The sequence below is a fragment of the Calliphora vicina genome, chromosome 4 (genome assembly GCF_958450345.1).
Source record: "Calliphora vicina chromosome 4, idCalVici1.1, whole genome shotgun sequence".
Classification (NCBI taxonomy): Eukaryota; Metazoa; Arthropoda; class Insecta; order Diptera; family Calliphoridae; genus Calliphora; species Calliphora vicina.
This window is the reverse complement of record NC_088783.1, coordinates 43285546-43309344: the sequence shown is the minus strand read 5'-3', so window position 1 is coordinate 43309344 and position 23799 is coordinate 43285546.

Sequence of the window (23799 nt, the reverse complement as noted above, 5' to 3'; positions counted from 1 at the left end):
ATACAAAAAAATATTGAGAAGTTTCAGAAATATGGTATTAACTCAAAAAATAGATTTATTTTGCAATAATTGCAAAAATTTTAAAGAAAAACAAGGTAAATATATTTTCAAATGGAATTTGCTTAATATGATGTATTCGGATTTTCAAATTCTCTTAAAATGTAATCACAAACAGTTTTTGCCCTCTACTGAACATTTTAAAATTTTGAGTTAATACAGTATTGTTGAACGAGTGCGAAATATTTTCAGTTTCGAATGGGGAATTCCTCTTTTTCGTTTTATTCACATTGTGTTTTTGTTGTTCAAAAATAATCGGAAAAAATGCTGCTTATAATCCCGGATAATTGAGGTAATTACGGTTAATCGATGCAAAAAAGTTGAAATCGATCAAAAATTTGTTTCTTTTTCTTTCACGGATAATTGATGTTGCCGAATAATCGAGGCCTCGCTGTATTTAGAAACATACTCATAATTACTACTTATAATTATATGTTATACATGATTGCTGCAGTTATGTGAATCGTAACTGTAACAAATTATGGTTGCCGCCATCATATAAATAATTACAGTGACAATAATTATGTTAAATAACTGGTATTTTTTCTCTGAGAAAAATTGACTAAAAATAAAATCCACTAGTAGTAGTTCTCAGTGGCTAACAAATTCGACGTGGCGGAACTAGTTCAATGAATTATATGGAATTTCTAGGCTTTAAAAATATTAAAAATCCAGAGAATCTAATTTATGTTGGATTTAATCTCTAAATTAGAAACGGATAAGCTATTTTCAGATGGTTGTCAGATCTTACAATTTTGTCAGAGCTGGCAATGTTAAATTGTCAGCTAAATTGTCAGTTTAGACGATTGTAGAAGACCTTAGAATTTCATTGCCACATAATAAATATATCAATTCACACGGTTGGGTGTCAGAAAATTGAATTCCACACGGTTTTAGCCATTTTCTGAAAATTTTTATGTCAATATGGTAAGATCTGATAACCGTCTCACAATGGTTTAGAAAAGTTTTTTTTTTTTAAATAATTCGGTAACTCGGGAACTATTGAAGGTATTGTTATTAAATTTTACATAGTAGGAGCTGATGTGTTCTCGAGTACACTTGCATTTGTTCAGCTTCCTAGCGCTAATGGTGGCCACTACGTTAGAGTGTCCCTTAGAATTAAATTTTTTGAAATGTTGAGACGGTACCCCCTGAAAACTTTCGTAATGACATAAAATTCCACCATACGGAAAAACTATAGGAGGTATTGTCATATTTTTATTCCATATTATGCTGTCAATAAATCCCCATGTGATGATCAAAAAATTCTGAAATTTGTTTAACAAAATTTTTAAAAATTTGAAATTGGAGTTTTGAAACTGCCGTTAAAAAAATATTTTTTTTTGGTTATACCTGCGAATAGGTTAACGGTATCCTAAGAAGACAAAAACTCATATACAAGTAAATATGGATATATTCTAAGTAAAAATAAGCATTTATTTTAATATTTCTCAAAATATGTTAATTTTGTTCCTACATTTGATGTTCTAGTGGCCTAAGACACTTTAATGGCCTGGCAATTTTTTAATAACTTTAACATTTTTTAACCAATTTATGTCTTTTCCCAGTATGCAACATTTCGAGTCAGTTCTTTTTATCGAACTTATTTCGAATTAAAATCGAAAATATGAATTTATTATGATGCTCTATCTAATCTACATTTTTTAGAATATCGTATTTTAATATTTTATAGAAATGGCGAATAATGTTCGAAATTCTTTTTTAATGCCAAATTTTATTTTTGCACAAATTGACAAATTCATATACATACATATTATTCTTTTGTCAATTTGTGAGAAAATAAAATTTTATTTCTTATCCTAACAATAACATATTCATAAAAATATAGTTTAATACGAAAAATGGATCAAAGACGTCTTAAAAGAAAAGCGCAGCCAATTATTGATGTCGTTTTTGACAATTCGAATCTCATAATCAGCAAACATCAGAAATATGTGCAGAGTTTATTGCATTTGAAAATGAAAACACATCTAACGCAACATTATTGGATAATAATAAAGGTATTGAATATGCATTATTTCAAGAAGAAATTGCCCGATGGTATAAAGTATACGAAATTGTTCATATATTTAATCGAAATCGAATCAATTTAGAACATTTTTAATACCGAAAAAGGTATAGTATATCGATAAAAATTTGAATCAGAATAATAAATAATTTTCGACTCTTTATCGCTCTGCACTCTACTTAGGAAAACACGCACATTCTCGACATTATATCGAAGTCGATATCGATAAAATTTTACGAAAAAATGATTCATTTTCGACATAACTTCGAATCATTTTGCATACTGGGTTATATCTTATTAGAACGACAATTCCCAGTATGCAAAATGATTCGAAGTTATATCGAAAATGAATCATTTTTTCGTAAAATTTTATCGATACCCAGTATGCAAAATTATTCGAAGTTATGTCGAAAATGAATCATTTTTTCGTAAAATTTTATCGATATCGACTTCGATATAATGTCGAGAATGTGCGTGTTTTCCTAAGTAGAGTGCAGAGCGATAAAGAGTCGAAAATTATTTATTATTCTGATTCTAATTTTTATCGATATACTATACCTTTTTCGGTATTAAAAATGTTCTAAATTGATTCGATTTCGATTAAATATATGAACAATTTCGTATACTTTATACCATCGGGCAATTTCTGCTTGAAATAATGCATATTCAATACCTTTATTATTATCCAATAATGTTGCGTTAGATGTGTTTTCATTTTCAAATGCAATAAACTCTGCACATATTTCTGATGTTTGCTGATTATGAGATTCGAATTGTCAAAAACGACATCAATAATTGGCTGCGCTTTTCTTTTAAGACGTCTTTGATCCATTTTTCGTATTAAACTATATTTTTATGAATATGTTATTGTTAGGATAAGAAATAAAATTTTATTTTCTCACAAATTGACAAAAGAATAATATGTATGTATATGAATTTGTCAATTTGTGCAAAAATAAAATTTGACATTAAAAAAAAAATTCGAACATTATTCGCCATTTCTATAAAATATTAAAATACGATATTCTAAAAAATGTAGATTAGATAGAGCATCATAATAAATTCATATTTTCGATTTTAATTCGAAATAAGTTCGATAAAAAGAACTGACTCGAAATGTTGCATACTGGGTATCGACTTAATGACTCCTGTAAGTTTCAAAGGCTATTTTTAAATTTCAACTTTTAAATGACCATAACATAAGAGGTGAAAGATTAATAAGCTGAGATTTCGGATTCGCAGTTCTTTTTCTATGTATGTTTAACATTTTATAATGTTTAGGGACATTAAGGTCACTTATAGTATAAAATCTAATTAGATAAATTCAACAAACATAAAATACTGAAACGACTTTGTTATTTCTGGAAATGTAGAAAAATAGTCAAGTAAACATATTTGCAAATAATTTGCTTTAATCTAAAATCCTTGCCACCCTAATGCACACACACACGATTCGAATTCATAGCAATGCCCACGCAAATTATAACAAAAACAAAATTTTGCAAAATGTAATCATTATGTCGTAGACTAATTTTAACCGCATGTCGAACTTAAAATGTTGCATGGCATGAGTCTATTACAATGTAATACATTTATAAACGAATACTCATATAAATGGATATGTGTGTTGTATTTATAAGTCCTTCTAATGTCCCTCCCTTGATTTTATGCATTTTATAAAATTTACATAAGTTTATATAGAAATTCACGTATGTTAATTTATGGACAAGTTTTATGGTTGATTAAGTATTAGTAAATAAGAGAATGTGTGGGCACTCCACAGAGAGTGTGTAAGTGCATATAGTATATATATGCATGCATGCAGGCATGAATGTTTGCACTGATGTATGTGCATGGTTCGTGGTTCATATCGTCACATAAAATGTAAAAACAACGTAGCAACGAAAATAAATAAATCGAATTCTTGACCTAATGTTAAAATGATAGTATAAATACAAAAATTATGTTAACCGACAGTATAACTATAAGTTAACATATAACCAGACTTGGTGTTAATTGGGGAAGAGTGTTATATTATGCAGTACCGAATCTTATATAACTACCACAAATGTACTAGTAATACGGACACCGATTTTTGTGCATTTTGTATAACCACATTTATATAGTTCTCCCGATTTGGCTAGTTTTATATTTCCTGTCATTAGAATATATCAATGGTAAACTTCCTTCACCTTCCTAGATTTATGTATTTAAATGTTATCGGGATCAAAATATATTCGAAGTCCGATCAAAGACTTTCATATATTTTAATCCAAAGAAAAACGAACATAGCTACATCGCCTTACAATTTTATAAGAAACCAGAATATATGTACTTTTGTTCACGACCATATCACAGTAGGGCAGAATCAAAATGTTTTGAAAATAAATCTGGCATTTCTAAAGGGTATAAAATTTGACATGGGCGGAGTCAAGGAGTATTCGAGTTTAATTTATTAAAATCGGCCCTACAAATGCTATGGAGGCTCAAAGTAGGGTACCTTCGACATGTAAAAAAATTAAACACTTTGCATTTTTTTGTTTCCTATCCGATTTTAATGAGTTTTATATTTTTGGAAAGCGATTAGCTAGGTCTTGAAAAAACAACCTTGTGCTATTTATCTCTTAAAATTTCTGAGTTATAGGCATTTTAAAATTGAAATATTATAATTTTGCCATACTTTTGGACCAAATGGACTCAAATTTTTATTAGTTAGATTAGTTAAATTACAAATTATATACAAAAGATTTCAGAGCAATATCAATTATGGATCCAAAAATAAACGGTTTTCTATTTTAAAATTAAAAAATAATAGGTTTTTGCTGGTTTTTGGGCAAAAAGGGGATTAATTCTTTTTTTATAAGAAAAAACTTTTTTTAAGAAAGGTAAGTTATCTTTACGGAGAATATTTGTGTATATGTTCTTCGGAAATTGACCTATTTTTTTATCAAAATTTAAACCTTGGTTCACATATTATAAAATTCCAAAATCAGAAACCTTGATGTGTTCCCTATTTATCCCGAAAGCATTTTCCCAGCCCCGATGGAAATGTCTATGGACAAAATTGTAAAAATAAAATTTTTGGCATTTTCGCTACAATTTTTAGGAATTGCAGGATTCCTTTTGAGCTTTTGTTCTTTTCAAGTTTGTTATTTAGAATGCCAAATAAAAAAACCTTGAAAATTTCATTGAGTTTTATTAATATATAATGATTTTATTACATATTAATTGAGTTTTTAAAACTAAAATTTGTATAAAAATTTTAATAGGATTGGAAATATTAGAATCTATTTGATCCGCATTTATTTCGAACTAATTTTGTTGTTTAGATAAGTTAATTTTTGTTAATTTTTAGAAAAAAAAATATCTAGGCAATATCTCAATCAGATTCAAAAATATGACACTTTAAAACTTCGTCCTTTAAAAATACTGCATTTCATACTAAACAATTTTTATAAATTTTCTTAATATTTTATTCAACAACAAGTCAGTCACATTAAAATGTGAAAAAGTGCAATATTTTTGAAGGTCGAAGTTTTAAAGTGGTATTTTTTTTTGAATCAGATTGGGATATTGACTTGAAAATTTGTTTAGACCAAAAGTTAACTTTTCTATCTAAAAAAATAATTAGTTCGCAATAAAAATTTTACATAACGAAGGTACACCCTATACCCCTCTTTAATCCCCTATAGCGTCGCCCCTGGATAATTTATAGGGCACATTTAGTAAGTTAAACTTAAATACTCCTTGGCTATCCGCATAAAATTTTATCTCGGTCGGACCTGCCTTTTAGAAATGCAAGAATTATTTCCAAAAAAATTTACACCACTGCACTTTGTGTCCAAAAGCCAAAATTTCGGCAAAAATGATTTCCAAAGGAATCTAACATCATTAAACTTTGTGTAGCGACCCCTGTTGCTAAAATAAGCATTTTAAAAAAATTGGCAATAACCCCCCTCCCCTCTTTTCTCATAACCCCTAACCCACCAACTCACCAAACATTTTCAAAAAAGATTTCAATCTATATTCTCATAGCACTTTCCCCAAATACCGTTTTAAAAAAGTTGCCATTAAGCCTCAATTTTCTTCTAACTCTAACTCACCAACAATTTTCAAAAAAAAAAAAATTTATTTATATGCTCATAGCACTTTCTACAAATAGCATTGCTTCATTTGTTTGGCGTTTTCTTGAGGCTCCGCTATAAGTTAATTTTGGGTAAGCAATTGTCTATGTCTTTGACATTCGCTATCGTTATAAAACTTGCTACATTAAGCTCTCATGTTTCGGAACAAGTAGTCACAAAAATTGTTGGTATGTTTCTAGAAAAAATTAAATTATTTGCTTTAAATTATTATTTTAGTATGGAATGAAGCCTGACCTTCCCACAAATAACCACATATGTAACATTCCTTGGGCAAATGCAGGCAAACTTCACAAAAACCATGCCTAATAAAAACACGAAATTTTATACATAATATAAACATTTAGTAAAATATTTTAAGTTTTTTTTAAGTACACACCTCCGGTATTGTAATCCATTTTAGCAAAATCTTAGTTATAACTAATTTTTTTTAAAAAAATTACTTTTTCCTTAATGCATTTTTTTACTTTTTTCAATTTGAAAACTTTATTTAAAAAATGTAAACTTTCACATGTGTTTATATATAAACTGAGTGGCCAATTGGCATAAATTTTTGGCATCTACGTCGTTGAAATGTTAGGAATTGAACCGTATTTTTTTTTCAAAAAGCCAATGTTGAACATTTTAATTTTTGCCGCAAAAATTGGAAATGGGCACATAGTGCACTGTGTGATGAAATGATGAAAAAAAACTTACAATAAATTTGGGATATTAGAAATAGTTTAACTCTGACTAAAAAGTCAATCGACGAGCTATTTTTTAATGTTGTTACGATCATTTAACTTGTAATAATATTTAGATTTAACCAATGAATCGTTATTTCTGATGGAACTCTTGGAAAATATCAGCAGTTAATGCTAAAGTTTAAAAGTTTTACATATATTATTTTCCCGTGTTAATATCCATAACTTGTGCCAGTGTCTAAAAGGTGTAAATTTACCGCCTCCTGCAATATCGCCCTATTAAAGATTATTTTATTCCCCCACGTCCTTCAATCGAGTTCCGTTCATGCCAACATCCCGACGGACATAGCCAGGTCGTCTTAGAATTTTATAAGATCTCAGAATATATATTATTTTTGGTTCTATGAACAATATTTCCATATGTTACAAACAGAATGTCAAAAAAAAAACAGAATGTCAAAATGGGTATAAAAATCTAAATTTTAATTTAGAAATGTGTTGGGCATTCTGGGGAAAATTTAGTTTTTATCATAGATAATTTAAATTTTTGAGTGTTTTTTTGCTCATCACTGTAAATTTAATTTTAAATGATGTTACGTTATTTTGCATTTTCGATGGCGATATGTATTTTTATGTATAGGTCTATATAAAGTTCCTATATTTATTGATGTTTATTCATCATCAACACATTATCATCAACTTCAAAATGACAACAAACGTGTATATTATGCAATTATAATTTAAACATAATTTAGCTTTTGATACTTATACACAAAAATGCACACACGCACTCATTTAAAAAGCTTATATATTAAATCATTTATCCATTCTGGCACAAACACACATGCTTAAATTCATAGATACGACTACATACCAACAAATCTCTATATAAAAGTGCAAATGTGCGTTTATATACACTTTACTTTTCAAATTAGCGTTGATTTAGTATAAGCATAATTATTTTATATAAACAACAACAAACAATTATAATGGCTGGATATTTGGATGTGACTGATTATTTTTCATTTCAACACATAGATACTTACTTACGTACATATGTATGTATAGATGTGTATGGAAGTGCGTAGGTGCGTGTGAGTTTGATAGAAAAGTACATCAACCATTAACAAGTCACGTTTTATAAGTCCATAGTTTATGTTTTAACATTGATAATTTAATTAACGCTTAAATTAAATTAACATTTTACACTATCACGTTTATTTAAAGTGCTTTAGTATATTGAATTGATGTTGTATTCTAATTGCATGGTATAATACGTAAAGGAGTCCTTTGGGAGTTGTGTGCAATTTTATTATGTTTTTAAATATTGTAGTTAATAGAGTTTTTGTAATTGTTGGACATATTGAATGAAAAATATTATGTTTATAATCAATATGTTTTATAATTGGTTTATTGGAGTATTCTGAGAATCGATTTTTTTTGGTAAGCTCTGAACTCTTTGAAGTAAGTATTTATTCTGTTACATTCATGTAGGAACAGAACAGAATAGAGTGTTTTATAGTGAAAAGTGACAGGGCGATCGGCTAGGTTGATATAACAGAGATAATAGATTGGTTAATGGGTTGGGTTTAAGACGAATGGAGACAGGAAGTATAAAATACGAACATTTTGAGTTACTCAGAGTGACAAGCAGGGCTGTCAGATGTGGCGATTTCTCGCCAAACGTGGCGATATTTAATTGCCTTTCCAATTGGCGACATGGCGATTTACAGACTAGTTGGCGATTTATTTGGCCAATAATTTTGTTTATCTTGAAATATATTTTTTGATATTTATTAACCCAATAGTTAATAAAATTAATCATTTATAATCTGATAATATGGATGCAGGTAGCATACATGATCAAATAGTTTAAACAATATTAATTTGTTCTTCTAAAATGTTTAAGCCCTCATTTTTAAATACTAATGGAAATATTGATAACTGAATATGCTCATTAAAATTGGCTATTGGATCGACGGATTCTTTGGAATCAGGAATATATCGATTTTGGTACAGAATTTGAAATGGAATTACAAAATATAAAAATGGAGGAATATGATGTAGAAATTTTAAAAGAAAATTGTTTTTTGTACTTAAAAAGCTTTTAAAAGAAATGCTTAAACGGTTATCAGAAAATATTACAATTTTTAAAGTATATAATGAATTTTCAATATTGAAATGAAATGGAAGTTTTTGGTAGTTCAAAATTCATTAACTTTATTTTTCAATCCAAAAGTATCTGCAGGGGAATGTGAATTGCAGTGGTCAAAATTAAAATATACCGATCTTTAAAGGTGAAATTCCTACAAAATTTGTTAGATGTTTGGCCACAAGTTTACAATTATTGAGATGCAGGTGGAACATTTCTCTTAAAGACTTAGCATTGGCCATTCTTAATATGTTAATTTTACCAACCAGCAACGCTTGCGTAGAAAGGGAATTTCAATATAAACTTTTAGATTCATTGATAAGAATAGTTAGTTATATGAATGTTAATAAATTTTGTTGCAATTCATTTTAGCCTACAGATAAAATGTTAAAAAAGTTTAATTTTAATACAATGTATACTTTTGATATCAATTTAATATAAATAACTAATGCACTAGATTTAAACCGAAATAAATTGACTTTATAATACATAAAAGTAGTATGTATGTATTTTACAATAAAAAATTCAAAAAATTTATTTGGGCGATATTTGGCGATTTTTCGTTTAGCTTTTGGCGATGGAGGTAAAAAAAATCTGACAACCCTGGTGACAAGTATGTTCCTGATCGCATTCGAGTATTTAAAATTATTGTTTATTAATTTAAGTAACATGTAAATAAAATGTAAATACAGTTTTTTAATGAATTTGAATTTACAGAAAAAGTTTTTACGATAAGCAGCACAACCAAGATGAAATAATTAAACCAGAAAGAGAACTATTGTTCTACAATGGGATATTAAGTCAGAGAAATAGAGAGGGAATGGTAGTTTTCTATATTTCTGTCGCAGATTTTTCTTTACAAGTGCTCATTGAATCTTAAGTAATTATTTTATCATGAAAAATAATTATGTTTCAACATTTTTCAAAAGCTTAATACATATTATGTTACATTATTTAATACTTGATAACTATTGGATTTCTGATTTACATTAATTGTAGTGTAAAGCACTTTTTTAAGTGATCTATGGAGAGTCGGACCGTTCATCAAATTAGAGTAATTTCATTCAGTTTTTATTTAATTGTTGCGAAATTTTAAATGAATTCTTAAAGCAATTTTTGTTTTTATTTATACTACTTTTTAACCCCAAATTATTGCAAAATTTTTAAATATATTTAAGTTTCTAAAAACTAGACTTCATTGCCTATCCAACGATATGCAATATGTAACACGAACTGTTTTTTTTACACTCAACTAATACATAAGAAATCATGCTTCATTATAAATTATCTACTATCTTTCACCATAACAAAGTTAGTACTTACTATGCACTTCTCATTATATGTACCGTTTCTTATTTGTTATTGATGGTCTGTTGTTGTTGTATTTATTATAGAGCGCTTAAGTAAACTTTGTAAACCAAAAATTCATCAAAACTGATTGACGTTGTGAGCGTCCATAAATTTGACAATGTTTGGTTCAAGAACATTCTTAACAAAAAATTTTCACCAGAAAATTTTTTTTTATCAAAAATAAATTTTTCATCAGAAAATAATTTTTTTTATCAAAAATCAATTTTTTTTTTCAAAAATTAAATTTTTTATCAAAAATAAATTTTTATCAAAAATAAATTTTTTATTAAAAATCTAATTTTTATCAAATTAAAATTCACCAATTTAAACGAAAATCTAATTTTTTATCAGAAATTAAATTTTGACCAAAAATTAAATTTTTTTATCAAAAATTAAATTTTTAATAAAAAAATTAATTTCTGATGTATTAACGCTTTTGGCCAAGTTATTAGCGAATTTAGATATTTTGAGTTTTTATACAAAAAAATGGATTTTTTTTAAGAAATATGAGTGATCACAGATCGAGCTCCTTTTCTTGATTAAACGCTTATTGGCCAAGTTATTAGCGAATTTAGATATTTTGAGTTTTTATATAAAAAATCGAGTTTTTGTCAGAAATATGAGTGATCACAGATCGAGGTCCTTTTCTTGATTAAACGCTTATTGGCCAAGTTATTAGCGAATTAAATATTTTGAGTTTTTATATAAAAAATCGAGTTTTTGTCAGAAATATGAGTGATCACAGATCGAGGTCCTTTTCTTGATTAAACGCTTATTGGCCAAGTTATTAGCGAATTTAGATATTTTGAGTTTTTATATAAAAAATCGAGTTTTTGTCAGAAATATGAGTGATCACAGATCGAGGTCCTTTTCTTGATTAAACGCTTATTGGCCAAGTTATTAGCGAATTTAGATATTTTGAGTTTTTATATAAAAAATAAATTTTTGGTCAGAAATATGAGTGATCACAGATCCAACTCCTTTTCATGATTAAACGCTTATTGGCCAAGTTATTAGCGATTTTAGATATTGTGAGTTTTTATATAAAAAGTCGATTTTTGTTCAATTAAACTCTGATTGGCCGAGTTATTATTTAAACTATTGTGATTTTTGCATCTCTACTGATGCAATTACCAACGAACGACATTTGATTTTTATTTTGCAACACTTACGTTCGCGGTTAATAACATTACTTATATAGTACATACATATTTTTTAAGATCATGACCTTTATCTATTTCAATGTAATCATTATAAATGTCATCCTCAATATCACTTTCGACGACCGTTTCAAAATCACATTCTCCATCACATTTAACACCACTTTAATGTATGTTAATATTTTGATTATTAATTGCCATTCTTCTAATATATCGCCAGATAATAAAACAAATATTTTATTCCGTACCTTTTATTTTCATTGGTTCAAGTCCTAAGTTAAAAATTTTGAAAGATTTGTTTCTAGAATTGTAACATCTTGCAGTAATATTTATATATTTATAGAAGGAGCTATCGAACACTCATCTACAGTGAGCGAAAGTCCCTTTGTCTCTAGTTATTTGTCGAATTTCAGAAACAATACAATTTTTGTGAGTCATTATTACATATTTAAATTTGAAATTACGAAAAATTTTAAGCTATTTAATAAATTTAAATATATATGAACATTTATTCGATTATTCTACATAAAATTTTTCGAATTATTCGTTATTCGAAAATGGCCATTTTTAAATTATTCGAATAATTATTCGTAAGAAATTTTTCGATTAATCGAACGATCATTAGTCGAATGAATACCCTAATCGTTAGGCAAAATTATGCTTAGCAAATCTTCACCTAATAAGACCTCCTTCTCTATATGTAATTGTAACAAGGTTACGAAGTGCGAGATTATTATACAAAATACATCCATTATCCCTTGTATTGTTTTAAATGAAGGTTCTTAGTTGTAAGGTATGGCCAAGTCGTTCAGTTCATTGCTACTTTGGATTGAAGCCGACCACAAAAAATAAAAAATATACATATACAATATGATAATTCTGTAAAAAAATAATATTAAATCATTTCACCTTTGACTACTACGGCAAAAGTGTTCTAGAAGCTATATTGGCTTCAAAAAAGGCCAGAAAAAGCTAAACCGCTTTAGAAAAAAAGCCAAAAAAAGCTAAAATATTATAAATTAAGAATTTTGGTTTATATTTATTTTTAAATAAAAAATTAGAAAATATGTTCATAAAATTCATTTGCTTTACTTAAAGGAAGTACTAAAAAGTTAAATACTAGATTAACCATGTCAGAAAATGGACATTGTTGGTTCTATATTTGTCCATTTGTAGTTTGATATATTCTGCCCCAGAGCCTTAAGCTTCGTAATTTTATTAGCACTTTAATTTTTCACTATCAATATGACATAATATATTTTTTTTGGTTTTACTACTTTATTATCAACGGGAAAAAAATTGATTTTGCGTAGATTTTTCATATGGTAATCGTTTAACGGCTATTGATCGCCATCGAGTATCACAAGCCTTCAAGTGTTTGTGGGGCTCTTGTCCATTATATAATGATGAATATAATGTGTAATAACAATTTTGTCTTGAAAGAGAATTTGCTAGACATTTAAGCTTTCAGATATAAAATACTCTATTTCATTTTGAACCACTTGATATTGGCAATTGTTATTTATTCTTTTAATACTGCACAATTCTTGAGTATGTTGAAAAGCTAAATGAAAATCAGTAATGAATTAAAATGAAAATGGTTCACAAATATAAATTTAGCCTTTTTATTTACTCTTTAGTCTCGAAATTTTTAGCCTTTTTTAATTTCAAAAAAGGCTATTTTGAAATTAAGAAAAGGCTAGAAAAAAGCCACGAAGCTAAAACCAAAATTTCGAGGCTAAAGAGTAAATAAAAAGGCTAAATTTAGCCTCAAAAAGGCTAAACTGGCAACACTGCTTTCGACGACCGTTTCAAAATCACATTCTCCATCACATTCAACACCACTTTAATGTAAGTTAATATTTTGATTATTAATTGCGATTCTTCTAATATTTCGCCAGCTAAATAACAAATATTTTATTCCGTACCTTTTATTTTCATTGGTTCAAGTCCAAAGTTAAAAATTTTTAAAGATTTGTTTCTAGAATTGTAACTTCTTGCAGTAATATTTATATATTTATGGAAGGAGCTATCGAACACTTATCTACAGTGATCGAAAGTCCCTTTGTCTCTAGTTATTTGTCGAATTTCAGAAACAATACAAATTTTGTGAGTCATTATTACTTATATAAATTTGAAATTACGAACAATTTTAAGCTATTTAATTAATTTAAATATATATGAACATTTATTCGTTTTATTCGATTATTCTACATAAAATTGTTCGAAAACGGCCATTTTTAAATTGTTCGAATAATTATTCGTAAGAAATTATTCGATAAATCGAACGATCATTAGTCGAATGAATACCCTAATCGTTAGGCAAAGTAATGTTTAACAAATCTTCACCTAATAAGATCTCCTTCTCTATATGTAATTGTAACAAGGTTATGAAGGGCGAGATTATTATACAAAATACATCCATTATCCCTTGTATTGTTTTAAATGAAGGTTGTTAGTTGTGAGGTATGGCCAAGTCGTTCAGTTCATTGCTACTTTGGATTGAAGCCGACCATAAATATTTATGGGACTATAAATATTTATTTTTATCTGAGCCTATGTATAATATAAAGTTAGATGCATTAAAGATGGTTTGATGTGGGAACCAAATGAATATATACATTTTTTTGATAAAGATGTTATGTACATATCTTACAAATAAAATCCAAATAAATTCCATCTCATGTATTTGCTATAAAATATAGATATTAAAGATACTATACATTTGTTAATTTCCACATAATGTATACAAATCCACTACTAAAGACAACATTGTATATGTAAAACAATAAATACTCTTTATTTTAAAATGTACATATTAGTGTTAAAATTTCGACCAGTTGCTATAATGTTAAACCAATTCAAAATATTTTCACTGTTAGCAGCAAACAGAATATGCGCATATTAAGTCTACACTAAGAAAAAAGAGTACCTCAACTGTTATACGCTAAACTAAATCACACAAAAATACTCTTAAATAACACAAACTGTTAAAATCAGTCAAATTACCATTAAATACATTTTGTGTAGACATTTCAAAGGTTTGTAACTTTACTTTACAGTATTTTACATCATGTGGATTTTATTATGCTCTCGCTCTCTCTCTTTAACATTGTATCTACACTCTGTGAATGTGTTGTTTTCTTATATGTAAGTATCTGCTAGGTTAACATTATGTATTCACTAGATACTTCTATAGACATGAATTAATGTTTGTTACTACATATCTGCTAGTGTCTCTTTATTATTATTATTTATACTGCTGCCGCACAATTTCATCTCATCACAATACACAACTCTCAGATACAAAGTTAAGAGTTTTCCCTTATGTTTACAGAGCCACGCGTGTGTTTGTGTAATTGACAGTGAGTGTAGCTATGAGTGTTTGTCTGTTTATTTGTAGAAAACTACCACCACCATCACCAGTACAAACATTTTATACAAATAAATCGATTTTTACACCAAACAACTTTCATGTTCAAGGATATTCCAAGTGGAAGAATGCAATCAACATTATCTCATCATTTGCTCTTACTGAGTTCACAGTAAATACATATGACTACAACAACAACAGCAACCACATCAATGTGAGAGGGTGCTGGTGACGAAGTTTAGGGAAGGATGATGTACGAATATTATTTCTCGATTTTCTATTGAAATCGAAATAGTGGAAAGAGTAATGGAGGAGACCCAATGATTATATTGTTGTCTTTAGCGAGCATTCGTTGGGTGCTGCAGAGACTAAATATAGAAATAGAATATCTTCGGTTTTTTTTTGCTTTGTTTTCTATTTTGTAGTAAAAGTTGTTGGTTTTTTTGTTGTTGTTGGATTTTTGTATCGTAAAGATTGTCATTTATTTGACAGTTGTGTAAATAATTGCATATGCATGCATGAATTTATAACATAAATTTTAATCTGGTGTATGTATTTATACACACACATGCACTTTTATGTATGTATGTGTTTATTTTGAAATATATTTGAAAACTTAAAAATTGCACTTACATATATATGTATGTTTAAGGTGTTTGTCTTTTGGTGTTTTAAGAGCAGAAGCAAATTTATACGTATGCAAAAATTTTGTGTGTGTGAGTGTTTTATAAATATGTATGGAGATGCATGTTTGTGCATGGGCATATAAGATATTTACTTTGGTTTACAGTGGTCAACAGCAAGTTATTTTAATGTCTGATTAGTTGACTGTAATTGCGCACTCTGCCTATATTCAAATGTCGTTAAATTTCTTCAGAAAATTATGGAATATTATAAAATTAAGTTTTTTAGCTATTTTTGCCTATATCTCGTTTACTATGCCATTTGCGGAAGTCAAATTACACGGAAGTCAAATTAAGGCATCTAGCACATTTCCAACGACGTATTGGCCAATTTCGGGAAAAAAATTCAGGAAAAAATTATTAATTATAGCACCCCAAGTGCTATTAAGGGTTAATTTTAATTTTTGTGCTGTTATTATAAATACTATACTGTTATACTTTTCTTGAGTTTCATCAAAATCGGACCAAAAATATATAACATTTCGCTATTTTTCCATGAGAAATTCCAAATATTGAAAAATTTGACTTTTGACCTTCTCGATTTAAGGGTTGACGTTTTCCGATTTTAGTAAAACTTTCAGACTATATTTAAAATTACATGGACTATAATATTCTGAATAGCTTTTACTTAAAAATCATAACAGTAAGGGAATTCGGCTCATTCACCAAAATATGGCCAAAAATTAGTTTTTCTCGAAAATCGCAAAATTTAAATCGCAGGTAAGGAAAAACTGTAAGAGGTATTGACATAATTTTTTCACATTTTTATTCCCTATTATGTTGACAATAAATCTCCAAGTGATGATCAAAAAATTCTGAAATTTGTTTAACAAAATTTTTAAAAATTTGAAATTGGAGTTTTGAAACTGCCGTTAAAAAAAATAACGTTAACGGTATCCTACGAAGACAAAAACTCATAGTAAATATGTATATATTTGAAGTAAAAATAAGCTCTTATTTTAATATTTCTCAAAATATGTTAATTTTGTTCATACGTTTCTTGTTCTAGTGGCCTGAGACACGTTAATGGCCTGGCGATTTTTTAATAACTTTAACATTTTTTATCCAATTTTTGCGTTTTATGTCTTATTAGAACGACAATTACGCATACATATCGATTCTTTTAAATTAAATTTCAAAAGTAATAATTCAATGGCAAAATTTTTACAAAAACTGAAAATATTGCTTTTTTTATCTTCTATCTGTTGAAATCAACTTTCCGAAGCCCCCAAATAACTTGCATACACGATTCATATATCAATATCTCCGGAATTCTTTCGGCTTGGTTTCTATTTAAAATTAGGAAAATCGGTCCACCAATGGCTAAGATATAATGAAAAGACCAGGGCAACATCGATTTTTTACCTATTGTTAACCTATACCTGGATTACTAAGTCACTAATATAGACAATATGGATATTTAATGATAGATATTTCAAAGACCTTTGCAACGACTTATATAAGCTATAGTAAGTTGGACCTACAATTTTTTTTTTACCAAAAGTTTTTTTCGCTAAATATTAAAAACAAATTAAAAATACCAAAATAAAAATTTTAAATTCAAAAAAAAAAAATTATTTTAAAAAAAATAAAATTAAAATTTAAAAAATAAAAAAAAATTCGAAAAGGTTTTTTTTTTCCAAAATATTAAAAAAACAACTTTCGAAAAAAAAAAAATTTGTTTACCTAAAAATATTTAAAATTTTAATTTTGAAGTATAATTTGGTGAAGCGTATATAAGATTCGGCACAGCCGAATTTTTTAATTTCCACATCAACTATTTCTTTCAGTTGTTAAAATTCTGTGTCAAGAAAAATATTGAGTAGAATAGATGAATAAATAGCGATATGTAAAAAAGATAAAGCTTTTGATCACGTAATATGAATCCACCACAACTGGACATGCTAATCGGGATCGATTTCGGGATTTGGTAAAGAATCCCGAAATCCCGATCTAAATCCGCAAAATTATAAGAAAGAAAGCGTTCATAATTATGTCTTTACAATTGAAAGTAAATTTTTTATTTAGCAATTAATTTTTATTACACACTAAAAATCATAATTTGATTGCAATAAAACACTTCTATGAGAACATTATATAAGAAGAAATAAGTCTAAAGTATGTACGTTTGGCTGGGTTGATTTGTAAGGACGATTTAAAAGTAAAAAATTGTATAGCATACACGAAATCTACGGAAAATTCTAAGAACGTATCCTTAAGAAACGAAAAAATCCTCTTGTTCCTTCAGAAGTAAATGAGCCTTTGAGCAATATAAATATTTTCATGTGAGATAAAATCAATTTCGTTTGAAAAGGATTTAAATTGAGTTTTGTTAGATAACTTACAAAAAAGGTAAATAACTGATTTTCCAGAGCCCCACTCAAGGAAAACCAAAAATATCGCTTACCTTTATGAACTATGATGTCACTTTGCGATATTTGGGCATGTTGAATGTCAAAAAAAAAATTAAAAAGTCACAATAACCTGTGTTTCGGTGAAATTCCCGCCACAAAATCTAAATGTTTTAATATAAAAAAGAAAAAAAAACATGTAAAATACTTCGGAAATCGGATTATATCTGTCATTAATGTTTGATTTATATAGATATCCATACATATGTTTCTACAAACAAGTTTTAGATACAAATTTACTAGACCTAAACATTTTGTGGGGATCGATTCATAATTGCCCATAGTTCCCATATAAGGTCCCCTTTCCAAAAATTACTTTAAAATGTATGCTCTTAAAAATATAAGAATCCAGAAAAAAATCAACACAAATAATTTTCATAAAGAAGGAAATCATGCTATCTAATTTCATGGCATCGGTCATAGATATGTACGTCCACATCCGAAATATACTTTAGCGATCATAAAATCCTTCAAAATATTGGTATGCAAATAAAATTTAACAAATAATGCCCGAAATCACTCACAAAATTTAATTTTAAAATTCAATTACTCCGTGTAGGGTACTATATGATCGGGGTTGATAGCCTAGTCATCCTACTTGTTTTTTATATGAATAAATATTGCACTCAGGATAAAAAGATTATAAATATAAATATTTTAGACCCACTATGCGTCTCCTGAAAATTAATTTTGTACATTATTTATTTGTATGAATTGCACATATAAAACTTATTTATTTTTCTTACTATTTGCTTCTATATAAATATTATGAAAACAAGTGTTTTTATGATTTTTCAGGAGTTGAAATTAAATTTTCCAAAAAAAAAAAAAAAAAGAATTAAATTATACATACACAAAAATGCAAAGTGGATTATGCCAAATGAGTACTCAAACTACTTACATATACATTCATATATGCATTCATATACATAATTGTATGTGTGTTAGAATGTACAATGTGTGTGTGTATCTACTCACAGACTAAACATCTGTCTGTGTTTGTGAATATTAAAAAAAAGTTTACTCTCTCACACATACACACTGAAAAACAAATTGCTTGTTTTCATCTTTCATGAGTTTTTTATTTGCAGTAGTTGCTTCAGCATGCTGCTGCTGCTGCATGCTGTTGAAGATGAAAGATACTTGTTGAATATGCATTACTGCAATTTGAATATATTTTGAGGCAATAAAGTAGAGAGTTTGTAGTTGTAGCTGTTGTTATTGTTGTCAGTTTAACTAAATTATGTTATGACTTTAAAATAGTTTTAAATTTATTACGAATATTTAATATTTGATAAATGTATATGCAGGCATTTTAATAGTTTTTTTATTATTTAGAAAAACTATAAAAGGAATATGGTCAAAACAATTAAAATATTGAAATTTTAAAGCAAAAAGAAAAAATTCTAATTAAATATTTTATGCAAGAAAAAATTAACAAAACTTTATTTTCAAACAGAGATTTTTTAAAGGTATATATTGGGTGTATGACTTAAAAATGCGTGATTTACAATAGATTTTTGTTTTTAACAACTGATATGTCATTTTGAAGGGTACATATCTGTAGTGAAAACAACAAAGTTATTTTTTGCTTCAAAAATTTTGAATTTTATATCACCAAAGCGTCATATGCTGGAAGTTTTGCGTTACTTCTTTAATTTGAAAAAAGTGCCGCTAACGCAAACCGATTGCTCGCCAAAGCTTATGGTGAATGTGTTCCATCAGTTTTAACGTTCGAGATATGATTTGTACGGTTCAGATAGTGGTAATGTTGGCATTACTCCATGAAGATTGTTGTAAAATCATTGGGAGCTACCCAATCGGCGATTTCAAAATGTAGCCCCTAAAATTTGGTCACCTCGGGTATCAATTTTTTTAAAAAAATCGCCAAAAATCCATTTATGATCCGAATGAGCTGAAATTTTAAATATAAATAGTCCTTGAGAAGATCTACAAAAAATACGCTTACAAGTGTAGGTTATCTCTATTAGTTGAAGAGATATTCAGGTTTATTGATTTATTTTTTTTTTAATTTTGCTCGATCTTTTTATGGTTTTTTTTAAATATGGCGGGCCTACGGAGGGCCGAAATTTATTTTTAAAATATCAGCTATTTTGACGATAAAATTCTAAATAAAATAAAAACAACTTGCTAAAAGTTATCTCTTCTCTATAAAAAGTTATACGCATCCAAAGTTGGAAATTGTAAAAAGGAAGAATTCTTCGGGACTATGTATAATTTTATATATGATGCGGAAAGATAACTTAGTGCAAAAGCGTGTAAAGTAATAGTTTTTGTTGATCTTCTTAAGGACCATTTACATTCAAAATTTCAGCTCATTCGCGTCATAAATAGATTTTTGGCGATTTTTTTAATAAATTTGAGACCCGAGGTGACCAACTATGAGGGGCTATGCACTGGCCCCCATTGTCCCAACGAAGCTGAACAAACGTAAATCAACTCGAAAACACCTCGGCTCATAGCACGTGACAATTTCGTAACAATATCGTCAATAGTTCCCAAGATACCGTTATAATACATCAAAAGAACGCTCGGCCACAAGTTGCAAAACATGTTAAAAAGTATGAAGAATGAATTGGTTGGGAAGTTTTTCCTCACCCGCTTTATATACCAGACCGTCCGACTATTTGTTTCTATCAGTCCAGAACGCGCTCTATGGGATACGCTTCACTTTGGAGGAGAGTATCCGATATTGACTTAATTCGTTCCTGGCCTCAAAATATGAGCAGTTCTTTTGGCTCGGAATCCATATGTTGCCAGAAAAATAGGAAAAGGTCATAGCTAACAATGGCCAATACTTTAAATAAATTTATGCTGTACAAATGTTTCAAAATAAAAGCTAAAAATTTACTAAAAGTGCCGCATTATTAAATAATACACCCAATACTTTTCATAGACAATATAATCACACTATTTCTTCTTACAGTCTTAAGTGATAATAGAGACTTTAGAGTGTCTCTCAGCCATCATTAGAAAATAATCTTATAAAAAAAACTGGCAGTTAAATGTCACAACACAGACAACAATGCAATGCAGTAAAACTCAACCAACCAGTTTCTATTATAATTTATAGTTTTTACAAAAACGAAATATATAAATTTATTACTCTGAAAATGAAGCAACAAAAAACTAAACGCAGTACTAAACATATTTATAACAAAATTGATGTATCAGTTGCACTTGTTACAGCTGTAATAAAACAAATACAATACGTGATATATTACTAACGGCTACTAACAGGACAATGGCAACAAAAAAAAAACATGTAAAAAAGTATTGTCAGTCAAGCCTGACCATGCAATAAATACCCTACACTGAAATTTTTCTTTTAAAATTTCAATAATTTATTTTTGCGGGTGAGTTTCGAAAGTGGGCCTTATATGGAGTGATCGCCAATTATGGAGTGATCGCCGTGAAATTAGATCGTGTGATATCTTTCTATATAAAACTTTTTTGTGTTAAATTTTTTCTGGATATCAAATTTGTGTAGATATCTATATGAACTAAGCATTTATAAACGATAAAGTCTTATTTCCGAAGAACATTTGTATGACGGTTAGGTGAACTATTAGACACATTTTTTATCAGCTTCGTCCCTGATACCAAATTTAATCGAAAAATCTTGAATCTCAGAATCAATTTCTGAGTGGATTTAAAGCCACTCAGAAATTGATTCTGAGTTGATCAGTTGCAAACATCAGCACAAATGCTGATATACACCACACTACGATGGTGTAGGGTAAAAAAATATCAAAAACACTACAAATGGCCATAAGTTAACATATACAAAGACATTTACACACGATACACACACATTTACACACGAATTGCAGAATGCATGGATGGATAATAATGCTAATGTGCCAGTAAGAAGCGTGACAAACTATGGAATGCAGCTCTACAATATAAACAAAAAAAATTGTTGTTATTAAAAAAATTGCACTAAAAATATGTAACACTTTTAGAAGAACAAAAACAACAAATGCCACAAAAAAATCGTAACATTTTTATAAAAGATTCTCTTTTTTTTTTGTTAATTTTTGCTTTATTTTTGCTGTGAATGACCATAAAAATTATTTTAGTTTTAAACGCAGCATATCGGTGAAATTTATTAGTCGAGTATTTTCTATGAATGAAATGTATGTATGAATAGAGTGTATGTATAAGAGTGTAGTATCTATGTGAACAGATATATGGACTAGGGTTGTGGCATTTAGGCTTTATGTGTTAAGCCACCCTAAAGTGATAGTTGGTAACCACATAAAAGTTACAATAAAAAAGGCAAAAATAAAACTGACAACAACAAAACAACTACACTTTAGTGACAAAGTAAAATAGTCACTGGCATACATACGTAAGAAATTCGATCACAGTTGAGGGCATAGAAATATTACAAGTTAAACATTTTTAAACATGTTGGACCACTTATGGCCATTTTCAATACTAAACATTTTTTATCAATAAATTATACTTTCCTTGGTCTGCAACCAATAATTCGATGTATTACATCGGAATGACAAAATCAATTCCCCGCATACAATAAAATAAGTTACACCGATTTTTGTGTTCATGAAGATTATATACGTCGAATTTCAAACTGATTACGATATAAAGAGTGAGTCAGAAAAACCTTTACACAATATTCCAGCCAAAACTTATCCTTGGCCCAACAAATTATTATATTTTTAAACACGTTAGCTTTTAAAAATATATTAGCTGTTATGTTTTCTAAATCATACATTTTTAGCTGTTACTTTAATAAATTTTCGTATTTTTGTGAATTTTTATATTGAACAGTTTAAGTTTTATTTAACTTAATATAAATATAAGTTTTTTCTTTCAATCTTTATATAAGAGATTTATAAACACTTAAGTGGACCTAATATGGGGGCTATGATCCAATGTAATCCGATCCAAACAAAATATCATTGTGTAATTTACTTTTATATGGAACTTAGTTTTGCTCAATTTTGTATAGATACTGCTATTTGCTAGGTTTTAAAATATGTGCGATATAGCTGTATTCCGGAAGGACTTTTGTATGGGCACTGAGCGAAATCATTGACCGAATCTTACAATTTTCAACATGACTTGTTATTTTATCATAGGATGTGTGCAAATTTGCATGTTATTACCTGCAATATATTTAAAGAAAAAAACTTTTTTGGAGGTTGTATGTATCACATTTTGTTCCATAATTGTAATGCAGTTTTTGTTTCCATCCAGGTTACTTCAAAATCTTCCTTACCACAGAGCTGCCTTGTATCTTTGGGATATGATTGTTAATGAACGAAGCTTATAATAGAGAATTCGACGAGATAAACGCTTTGGCTCTCGGTCGGCTAACGACATATAATGGGAAAGTAAATTCAACAGATGCAATCCGAGGAGATGAATTCGTTGGCTCTATAAGTTAAGGCTAGCTAATTAATACAATCCGACGAGATAAATTATTCGGCTCTTGGTCGGCTAATGACTAATTATGTATAAATATAGCTATTGATGCTATACCAGCCGGCTCCTGTCGACTAGCTACAACTACTTTCTGTGACTATCTAATGAATACAATCAGACGAGATAAATGCTTTGGCTCTCGGCCAACTAACGACTAATTAAGGGTAAATATAGCTTATGTTTGCAATCCGAGGAGATAAATTTTTCAGCTCGTTGGCTGACCAAAACTTATTAGCTACGACTAGCTAATGAGTACAATCCGACAAGATAAATGCTTCACCTGT